Here is an 11738-nt window from a genome sequence, read left to right as displayed (position 1 = left end):
ATTGCACTACCAAATTCACTTGCAGTGCAATTTCAAGTATCACAGTCCCGCTATAAGTCGCTGAATGCCGCCATTACTAGTAAAAAAAAAAATATTCCAAAGTTTGTAGACGCTATAACTTTTGCGCAAACCAATCAATATACACTTATTGGGATTTGTAGATATGTAGCAAAATACATATTGGCCTAAATTAATGAAGAAATGATATATATATATATATATCTTTTTATTTATTTTGTATTATGTATTATGTATGTATTATAGCAAAAAGTGTAAAATATATATATTTTTTCAAACTTGTCGGTCGTCCTTTGTTTATAGCGCATAAATTAAAAACATTATAACAGAAAGTATAAAATATATATATTTATATTTTTTAAATTGTCGGTCATCCTTTGTTTATAGCGCATGAATTAAAAACAGCAAAGACACCACCAAAAGAAAGCTCTATTTGTGGGAAATAAAGGACATCAATTATATTGGGGTACAGCGTCGTAGGACCATGTAATTGTCAGTGAAAGCAACGCAGTGCTGTATGCCAAGAAATGGCCTGGTTAGGAGGGGGGGGGGTAAACCTTCCAGAGCTGAAGTGGTTAATACCGCTTTCATTTTTGTTCTTGAGTGTAGATACACTTTAACTAAAAAGAAGTTGTTAATGGTTAAAATGAGTAGAAAGTTCCTGCTGGCGAAGCGCCGGTGATCTGCCCGAGTTCAGTTACTAGAGAGCGGTGCAGGGAGGGTTAATATCAGTGTGGGAAGTGCTTCTGTAGCACCGCCACTAACCAGAGAGAAGGAGAGCAGTCACTCACAACAGTCACTGAACTCCTAGAGACCGCACAGGGACCTTGCGATCACCGATCATCCAGGTCAGAGACGGTCGGTGTCAGTAAAAGAGACAGCTGAGATCCGGAGAGAGGCAGAGAAGTGACAGAACCTGCTGAACAAATCCAAGGAATGTACAAGAAACTCTAAAGAAAGAACGCCAAGGACAAGTCTGAACAAAGAAGATAAACTTGGGGCTATGGAAAGGATCGGCGGTCACTGAGTGTAGCATTTAGGACCCTGAGACTGGTAAGTCGTTACCTGTGTGCACTGTGATTGTTGACACTGACAGATCTGTGCCGCTCACGCGCTGGGCGAATGGCGTAAAGCAATGATTCTCAACTCCAATCATCTAGTACCCACAACAGGTCATGTTTTCAGGCTTTCCATTATTTTGCACAGGTGATTTGATCAGTTTCACTGCCTTAGTAATTACCACAGCCGTAGTCTAGTTTTCATATTTTTGTTATATGATTTAATCTGTCTGGTGATACAGTATACTTCCTGGCTACCAGATGATCTAGTTGTTCTCTGTTAGATGATCCATTCTACTCTCATGTATAGTGTACAGTTCTTCACATGTACAATGGTACTTTTTTTTTTCTGCTAATAAAATTCCTTCTGTTAAGGCTGCATTCATACCTGAGCGTAGCGTTTTTGGTAATTTTTCCAGCGTTTTGTCGCGCGTATTCACGCGTTTTCGAGCGTTTGCATACAGCGTCGTCCGACGTTTTTTATTTTAGCCAATAGGAAAAATTATCATCTTTTCATCACTTGTTGCTATGTTTGTAGATTTTTTTAACTTCTACCTGGGTGAAATGTTCTATTGATTAAAGTGACAAAACGCCCGTAGAAACGCTCGTTGTCACACTAGACGCTTGAATCGAGCGTTTCCATTACTTTCTATGGGAATACAAACGTTCTAAAACGCTCAAATCCGCCCAATTCGCGCAACAAAAAAGGGTCCGGAACTTGTTTGAGCTTCAGGCGTTCGGCGTCAGGCGTTTTGGAGTGGAGATGTGAACCATCTCCATAGAGAATAATGTATTTTTTCCCCTCTAGCGTTTTGGAGCTTCACGCTTCAGGCGACAAAACGCTCAGGTGTGAATGCAGCCTAAAAAATTACCACAGCTGTTTCATCTGAGGGGAAATCCTGTTGGGGGGTACTTGAGGACTTAGGCTGCATTCACACCTCGGCGTACTAAATCGCGGCGTTTTGTCCCGCGAATTGCGGTGACAAATAGCGGCGTTTTGTACCGCGATTTGCGGCGACAAAACGCAGCGATTTAATGCAGCCTTCACCCCCTCTATGGAGATGGTTCACATCTCCTATGCCGAACGCCGAAAGACGCCTGAAAAAAAGGTCCGGGACTTTTTTTCAGGCGACAGGCGTTCGGCGTGGAGATGTGAACCATCTCCATAGAGGGCGATGTTACATCATCCCTCTGGCGTGTCGGGGCGGCAGCGGGCGTCACACTACAGGCGACAAAACGCCTAGGTGTGAATGGGCCCTTAATTGGAGAAACATTGGAGTAAAGCATGCACTTGACAGATCAGCCCCGACCGCACTAATACAATATGGGATTTAAAGGGGCAAGGGATCAATAAGTGGGACCACACTGATACAATATAAAAATGAATAGGGACAGGGGAATCAATGATTAGGACAGCAATGATACACTACAAAAGGGACAGAAACAGGGGAATCAATAAGTGGGACAGCAATGATACAATATGAAAGGGACAGGAACAGGGGGATCAATGATGTTTTGGACCGCACTGGTACAATATGAAAGGCAACAGGGGGAATTAATGAGTGGGACCGCATTAAAATAATACAAACGGGACAGAAACAGGGGGATCAATGAGTGGGACAGCACTGGTACAATATGAAAGGGAACAGGGGGATCAATAAGTGAGACAGCAAATGATACAATACAAAAGTGATAGGAACAGGGGTATCAATAAATAGGATAGCACTGATACAATATGAGAGGGACAGTATTAATACAATACAAAAGAAACAGGAACAGTTTGACAGCACTGATACAAAATGACAGGGACAGGGGGATCAGCGAGTGGGACATCATTGATACAAAAGAAACAGGAATAGGGGGATCAATAACTAGGACAGCATTGATACAATATGAAAGGGAAAGGAACAGAGGGGATCAACCGAGTGGGACAGCATTGATACAATAAAAAAGGAACAGGAACAGGGGGATCAACGAATGGGACAGCATTGATAAAATATAAAAGGGAAAGGAACAGGGGGGATCAATGAGTGGGACAGCATTGATACAATACAAAAGGGACAGGAACAGGGGGATCAAAGAGTGGGACAGCATTGATACAATACAAAAAGAACAGGAACAGGGGGATCAATGATTAGGACAGCATTGATACAATACAAAAGCAACAGGAACTGGGAGATCAATGATTGGAACAGCATTGATACAATACAAAAGGAACAGGAACAGGGGGATCAACGAGTGGGACAGCATTGATACAATACAAAAGGGACAGGAACAGGGGGATCAATGATTAGGACAGCATTGATACAATACAAAAGGAACAGTAACCGGGAGATAAATGATTGGAACAGCATTGATACAAAGAAAGGGAACAGGAACAGGGGAATCAACAAGTGGGACATCACTGATACAATATGAAAGGGAAAGGAACATGGGGGATCAACGAGTAGGACAGCATTGATACAATACAAAAGAAACAGGAACAGGGGGATCAAAGAGTGGGACAGCATTGATACAATACAAAAGGAACAGGAACAGGAGGATCAATGATTAGGACAGCATTGATACAATACAAAAGGAACAGGAACAGGGAGATCAATGAGTGGAACAGCATTGATACAATATCAAAGGGACGGGAACAGGGGGATCAATGAGTGGGACCGCACTAAAACAATATGGAAATGAGAGGTAACAGAGGGATCACTGAAAGAGACCGCACCTTTCTCGGGTATTTTTTTCCACAACGTATAGAAATTCCCCTGAACAGGAGCAGGGGAAGTTAAGTTCCAAATCATTTAGTAGAGGGGGGGGGGGGTTATGGTGCAGGGTTGTTCTTCCGGGGTTGGGCTTGGCCCCTTAGTTCCACTGAAGGGAACTCTTGAGGCGTCAGCATACCAAGACATTTTGGACAAATTCATGCTCCCAACTTTGTGGGAACAGTTTGGAGATGGCTCCTTCTTGTTCCAACATGACTATGCACCAGTGCACAAAACAAGGTCCATAAAGACATGGATGAGCGAGTTTGGGGTAGAGGAACTTGACTGGCCTGACCTCAACCCGATTAATTATGGCGGAGATTGCGAGCCAGGCCTTCTCATCCAACATCAGTGCCTGACCTCACAAATGCGCTTCTGGAAGAATGGTCGAACATTCCCGTAGACACACTCCTAAACCTTGTGAATAGCCTTCCCAGAAGAGTTGAAGCTGTTATAGCTTCAAGTGGTGGGCCAACTCAATATTCAATCCTACGGACTAAGACTGGGATGCCATTAAAGTTCACATGCGTGTAAAGTCCCAATACTTTTGGTAATATAGTGTATACCTCGAATTGTGAGTAACGCGGATTGCGAGCGTTTCGCAATGCGAGCTATTATTTTTTTTAAATTATGACTCAGTTTGCAAAAGTGTTATCTTGCAAAACGAGCAGGATTCAAGCCTCTGGGGCGTGCAGTACCACATTTGGCCAGAGGTACGGGGGCGGCCGGTGACACTAGGGGCTGGATTCACATAGATTAGCGGATCTTAAGATCCGCGTAATCTATGTGATCTACTATCCGCCGGCAAGGCTAGTGCAGTATTCACAAAGCACTTACCTCCAAACTTGCGCCGGCGGATCGTAACTCCCCCGGCGGAATTCAAATTCCGCGGCTAGGGGGAGTGTACAATTTAAATCAGGCGCGTCCCCGCGCCGATTTAACTGCGCATGCGCCGCCAGCGATATTTCCCAGTGCGCATGCTCCAAATGACATCGCTAGGACATCATTGTTTTCGGCAGCAACGTAAATTCCGGCCATCCGTATTCGCGACTGACTTACGCAAACAACGTAAAAATTTGAAACTCGCCGCGGGAACGACGGCCATACTTAACATTAGCTACCCCTCATATAGCAGGGGTAACTATCCGCCGGAAAAAGCCGAACGCAAACGACGTAAAAAAAAAGCGACAGGCGGGCGTTCGTTTCTGAATCGGCGTATTTCCTCATTTGCATATTCGTCGCGAGTAAAACACGAAGTGCCACCTAGCGGACAGCGGAAGATTGCAGCCTAAGATCCGACGGTGTAAGGGAGATCTAAGGGAGATCTATGCGTAACTGATTCTTATGAATCAGTCGCATAGATCCGACCGTGGGATCTCAGAGATACGATGGCGTATCAGGAGATACGCCGTCGTATCTCTTTGTGAATCTGGCCCTAGAAATACTTGGAAAAACTCAGAAATACAGTTTCCGAGTGCATCTGAGCAGTCTCCGAGTCTCTCCGGCGCCCCCCCCACCTCAGACCACATGCGTTATTGCATGCAATAGAAGTCAATGTGGAACACATTATCTTTGTTTCCATTGACTTCTATGGGGAAACTCGCTTTGATATGCGAGTGCTTTGGATTACAAGCATTCTCCTGAAACTGATTATGCTCGTAATCCAAGGTTCCACTGTATATTAAAACTAAGCAGCTATGATGAATTTATCCAAAGATACATAAAAATAAATCTGCATCACAAACGGTTTGTTCACCAGTGCGGCAGCCCTTGCTGGCCCCCTGAAAAGCAGCCTGCAGTGAATAACTTTTCAAAGGTCATGTGGTATCCTCAAATCCAATGCAAGGCTTTGGACCCTCCATTGTACTTGATGACATCAGAGCTGCAACTGCTGAAGCATGGAGAAGAAGAGACAGCAGGGTCCGCTCTAGCAGCACAAAAGGAGCCTGTGTGGAAACCAGGGATCAGGGCAAGTAAAGTGCTGTTCCCATCCCTAAGGCCTGATACACACCTATGCATTTTTAGTGCTTTTTGCATTTTGGAGATTTGCACTACAGAACGTGTTTCATAGGAAACCATGTTAAATGGACTGTGGTGCAAATCTGCAAAACGCATTAAAAATGCATAGGTGTGAGCCAGGCCTTCGAGCTAAACATGCATTTAACCGTTGAGGTGCAGGGAGAGTTTTTATTTACTTTTGCCCGAAGTTCAGCTTTAGATCTGGTGCATTTTAAATGGAAGGAGTAAAGTTAACAATAGAGGGCCAGATAAGAGAAAAATGTAAACAAGCATTGCTTGTGATAACTGAGTTCCATAGAGAAGTGTTAAAGTGGAAGTTCACCCGAGAATGACTCCATGAACATTAAATAGTCATTTAGCACATGTACGCTGTACCCTAATAAATGTATGGTACCATGGTTCTGGTCTGTTCAGTCTATGACTGTCCAGCAATCAGCACAAGAAACCAACGGACCTTTCTCACCTGTAGCACTAAGGAAAAAAAAAACTCTCTACAAATGCTAAACAGAAATAAAATAGTAAATAAAAAAACAGGCATATTGAACTGCTGCTAATGACAAAAACATTTACAATTTTATACACTGGCTAAGGCTCTGTTCACATATCTGCATATCGGGAACATGCGCAAAATCAAGCGCATTCTCACCACGCAGAGAAATGCACGTCTGTTTAGCAGACATGCAGGGGTATCATTCATTCTTCATTCATTCATTCTTAATTCCCCACTGCCACACATTTGCAAAACACGTGTGTTTTCTCACTCGCCAAATAACATGGTTCCACAGCACCATGAGGTTCGGTGCCGCGCAATTTTACAAAAGGGTCAAGGACTTCTCTCCCTATATTACCCGCGGGTAGGGTTGCCACCTTTTCATCAAGTCAAACCCGAACACTTTCGCGGCGCACGCCAATTTTATTTTATAGTATAAATTGTACATATATTTTTTTTATTAAATAACATTTTTAATCATATGAAGTTAATAACAAGAGTCCCCCTTTACATCAGAGTCCACAGTGTTCCCCTTTTACATCTGAACTCACAGAATTCCCTTTCACTGTAAGGGGGGACTCTGCAGACTCTGATGTAAGGATGAACTCTGGGGACTCATAACATTACATAAGGGATGCTCTTGGAACCCTGATTTAAGGGGGAAGACTGAGAACTCTGATGTACAGAGATGACTCTGATGTAAGGGGGAACACTGCGGCCTCTGGTGTAAAGGGGAACTCTGATGTAAGGGGTGCTCTGAGAACCCTGATTTACCCTAGTGTACTCACTCTTCAGTCACAGACAGGAATGGATGGTGAGCTCACTCGCCCTTTGGCAGTCAGCACTTCTCATCCAAATGTATCTGAGGCTTTCCCACCCCACAGCACCGGGCATTTGAGTGTGGGCAGACACAGAAGGGTAGGGGCAGGAGGAAGAAGTGCAGATTGAGCCCTCTATCCTCTCCTGTCTGTGTGTGTGTTGGGGGGGGGGGGGGGGTTGTTAGTACTGGATTTGGAAATTGTGAAACAGTGGAACAGACACTCTCAGCTTAGACAACTGCAGCCAGCAACCCTGCTGGGAAGCCATAGTCTAGTCTGAATATTGTGTCTGGGTTTCAGACAATCTGAAACCTGGACACATGATTCCAAACCCGAACAGTCCGGGTGAATCCTGGACAGGTGGCAACCCTACCCGCGGGTAGGGCAGCCCGTTAAAATGAACGGGCTACCCTAAGGCCCCGTACACACGACCAAACATGTATGCTGAAACTGGTCCGCGGGCCAGTTTCAGCATACATGTTCGGTCGTGTGTGGGCGCGAGCGGGCCGAATTCCAGCAAACATTTGCCCGCCAGGCCTTTTCCCAGCGGGCAAATATTCCTGGACGTGTTTTAAAACTGTCCGCTGGAATCCTGCCCGCTCGGACATGTACGGTCGTCAGTACAGACCTACCGTACATGTCCAGGCGGGCCGCCCACGTCGCTGCGTCATTGTCGCGGCGACACCGCGTCATCGACGCGGCGACACCGCGGACACGCCCCGCGTATTGTTTACGTGCGGACTTCTGTACGATGGTGTGTACAACCATCGTACAGAAGCCCTCTGGCAGACATGTACGGTGAAAACGGTCCGACGGACCGCTTTCACCGTACATGTTTGTTCGTGTGTACCCGGCCTAAGAGGTAGTGTGAACCAAGGCTAAGGGTGCACACACTGACAGGTTTAATAGGTTTCTGGCACAGTTCAGCCCCTTTGTCTAGCTGGTTTGTGTAGTGTGAGTGCTCCAAACAGTGCCCAGGAAAGGGTAAAGGATAGTTCATCTTCACAAAAAATACAACCTATACACAAATAAGGGGTGTCTGTAGATAAAAACAAACTGCGCAGGTTTGACTAAAGTTGAATAATTCCCTTGCTATAGGTGTAGGCCATTTATGTACCTCATGAAGCCTGACTTACTTCTAGGACGTTGCTAAGTGAGGCCTAGTAATTGTTATTGGTCACCTCCACCATCACAGTAGTAAGCTTTTTCTCTGATGCAAACTCCTCTGCCATGCTCTCCCTCTCTCTCCTGATGCAGTAGCTCACTCCTGTGATGGTGGAGGTAAGCAGTAATGACTAGGCCTCACTTAACTATGTTCTGGGAGTATTCCAGTCAGGCTTCATGAGGTACATTAATGGCCTACCATAAGGCTAATTTCACACTGAGGTGCTTTGCAGGCGCTATAGTGCTAAAAATAGCGCCTGCGATTCGCCCTGAAAGAGCCACTTCTTTCACTCCCGATATTAAGAAAAGTCCTGCTAGCCACATCTTTGAGGCGCTGTAGGAGCGGTGTATACACCGCTCCTACAGCGCCCCTGACCATTGAAATCAATGGGCAGCGCTGCCGAACCACTGCAGTGGCGCTTTGCGGGCGTTTTTAACCCTTTTTCTGGCCGCTAGCAGAGATTAAAAGGGCCCTGCTAGCGGCCGAATAGCGGCGTTTTACCGCCACTGACGCCTCAGTAGCCTTACACCCGTTTCACACTGGGGCGGTGCAGGCGTTAGCAGTAGGGTGACCACATCTCCAAACTACCATTCAGGGACACTTCCCTTCCCAAAAATCAGCTTGTGCTGTAACGAATCACAGCACAGTGATTGGACACAAGAGGCGGATTTTATGATTTCTCCAATCACAAGCAGGGGGCGGAATTGTGCTTCTCCAGGCATTCCCGGCCAGGACAAGTACTGTCAGTGAGTAAAGTGGTGATGTGACAGCTTTTTTGGGGGGCATCAGATTGGCCCTGGGGGTGGCTGTGTCAGTTTCATTCCGGGACACTGTATTGTCCTGGAATGAATGTGCCCGGGACAGACCTGCAAAATGCGGGACTGTCCCGGGCAATCCGGGACATGTGGTCACCCTAGTTAGCAGTAAAGTGCCGCTCACCAAACAAATTGTGCAGCTTTGACCAAAGTTGGAGAAATTCCTTGCTCTAGATGTGGGTCATTTATGTACTTCATGTAGCCTGAAAGAAAAACCCCTTGAGATCAGATCATCCTATCTCGGCTTGTTGTTAGGAAAATGCTTTTAAAAGGTGTGCAAAAAAAAAAATATGAAAAAACGTCTCTGACAGGGAAAGAGTTAAAAAGGATAGACATTGTGTATCATTATTCTTTGCGTCTTTCTGGTGAAAAGGGGTAGCTGAGTACAGAATATCACAATGGAATTGAAAAGTTCAGGTGGAGTTTTAGTAATTTCTTCATTTACTTCCTGCTATATGCCTGGAAGGTAGAAGTACAAAGGTATACATATATCTGTCATATTTCAGGCATACTGCTAGTCGGCACAAACACAGAGCAGCAGAACTGCAGGCAAAATAAAACTGCAATGGTTCAACACCTTCAGCGAGGTGCCAGAAAATGCAGCCGGTGGTGGGAAATTTAGATAAAACTCAACTAATGCTAAAGTTAATTAGGCAGATTCACAAAGACTTACGACGGCGTATCAGTAGATACGCCGTCGTAAGTCCGAATCCGCGCCATCGTGTCTTTAAGCGGATACTCAAATTGAGATACGCTTCTGTTGCTAAGATACGACCGGCGCAAGTCTCCTACGCCGTCGTATCTTAGCTGCATATTTACGCTGGCCGATAGGGGCGTGTACGTCGATTTACACAGAGAATATGTAAATGAGCAAGATACGCCTATTCACGAACGTACGTACGCCCGTCGCAGTAAGCTACGCCATTTACGTAAAGGCATTTTGCAGGCGTAAAGATAAACCACCAAAAAGATGGCGCAGCCAATGTTAAGTATGGACGTCGGAACAGCCGTCGAATTTCACGTCGTTTGCGTAAGCCGATTCAGAATGGGGCTGGGCGTAGGTTACGTTCACGTCGAAAGCATTGACTATTTGCGACATGATTTTGAGCATGCGCATTGGGATACGTCCACGGACAGCGCATGCGCCGTTCGTTAGGCGCGTCATTTACGCGGGGTCACGATTTACCATACAACAGCCTACTTTGAATTACGCGCACTTACGCCAGCCCATTTACACTACGCCGCCGTAACTTAGGACGCAAGTTCTTTGTGAATACTGTACTTACCTCTCTAACTTACAGCGGCGTAGCGTATATGAGATGCGCTACGCCCGCCTAAAGTTAGGCACATCTACCTGAATCTGGCTAAATGTGTCCAGCATAGGTAGTACAGCCACCACTGTAAATAAACCCAGGGCAAACCGAGCAGTCAGTTAAAATAGAATTAAAAGTGATGTTAAATGCATTTTTTTTAAATAACAAACATGTTATACATACCTGCTCTGTGTAATGGTTTCTGCACAGAGCAGCCCCGATCCTCCTCTTCTCGGGTCCCCTCCTGGCGCTCCAGGCCCCTCCCTCCTTTCGATTGCCCCCACAGCAAGCAGCTTGCAATGGTGGCACCCAAGCAGGCCACTTTTTCTTCAAGCCAAACCCGAACACTTTTATTTTTAATATATACTATAGGATTGTTATAGACCTGGGACACCTTTGGGCACTCCAAAGAGAATAGTAATGCGGCACACATCGTGCCCTCTCACCCTCATGTCAGGCCCTGTTCCGAGGAACACATTCCTGTCTGAATAATGTGTCCGGGTTTCAGGTGTCCAGGACAGATGGCAACCCTACTCCAGAGCCCATGTCCATTCACACACAGACAACACCATACTTGGGGGGCACACTCTAAAAATGCTTTACATCTAAGATGGTGCTGCTATAAGACTAAAGACAATACAAAACAGATTACAGCGCACACAAGCAAAAATGACATTTATCCTGCAAGGCTAGTTAAAAACTCCTGAACATATTCAAAAATACGGGGGTTTGGTCACACTATTTGGTCATATAGTGCTAAGCCCACTTACTGCGACAAAGTAGCCCAAATTAGTGGGTCCTAACCTAGTAATAGAGTGAAAGATCCTGCGTCTCAACCATGGGAGATAAACTCCTCTATACATAGCTTTTTTTCTCAGAAAATAGGTGCAGGAACTCAACCACGACCCCGTTCAAATTTCAAAAACAGTAGAAGGGTCTTAAAGGGGCATTAAATACCAGGATTGCATTACAGAGTGCAGAGTTCAGGGGGTTACACATAGAGTACAGAGCTGTCACTTGTAAACACAAAAACTGGACTTCTATGTTTACAAGTGATTGTGGTGATCAGGCACCAAAGGGTCTGAGCCAGAGTTCCCCCAAGTTCCCCCTGAAAAAAAGCCCTGCCTCTTTATGGGAGAACTGAAGGGATTCCTCCTATGCACTGGTGGCCACTAATAAGAGGTAATGAGGATGGGAAGGGGTGCTCCAGCCCAAGAAACCTGGCCAGAGTCTATACAACATACAAAAACATACTCCCGCTGCTGTCTCAGCCAATGAGGAGGGAG

The 11738-nt window shown here is 45.5% G+C and overlaps 1 protein-coding gene across 2 annotated transcripts in view; it reads left to right on the top strand.

Annotated features, from left to right (window-relative positions):
- Nucleotides 1–753: 753 nt before the first annotated feature.
- The window catches only part of FES (FES proto-oncogene, tyrosine kinase), a 252331-nt gene continuing 241346 nt past the window's right edge, over nt 754–11738 (top strand). For both annotated transcript variants that reach the window (XM_040342486.1, XM_040342485.1), the window contains exon 1: nt 754–1071. The gene's annotated coding sequence lies outside the window, so the exon portion shown is untranslated. The remainder of the gene's footprint in view (nt 1072–11738) is intronic.

The sequence above is a fragment of the Rana temporaria genome, chromosome 3 (assembly GCF_905171775.1).
Source record: "Rana temporaria chromosome 3, aRanTem1.1, whole genome shotgun sequence".
NCBI classification, from domain to species: domain Eukaryota; kingdom Metazoa; phylum Chordata; class Amphibia; order Anura; family Ranidae; genus Rana; species Rana temporaria.
This window is presented reverse-complemented; position numbering and strand designations above follow the sequence as displayed.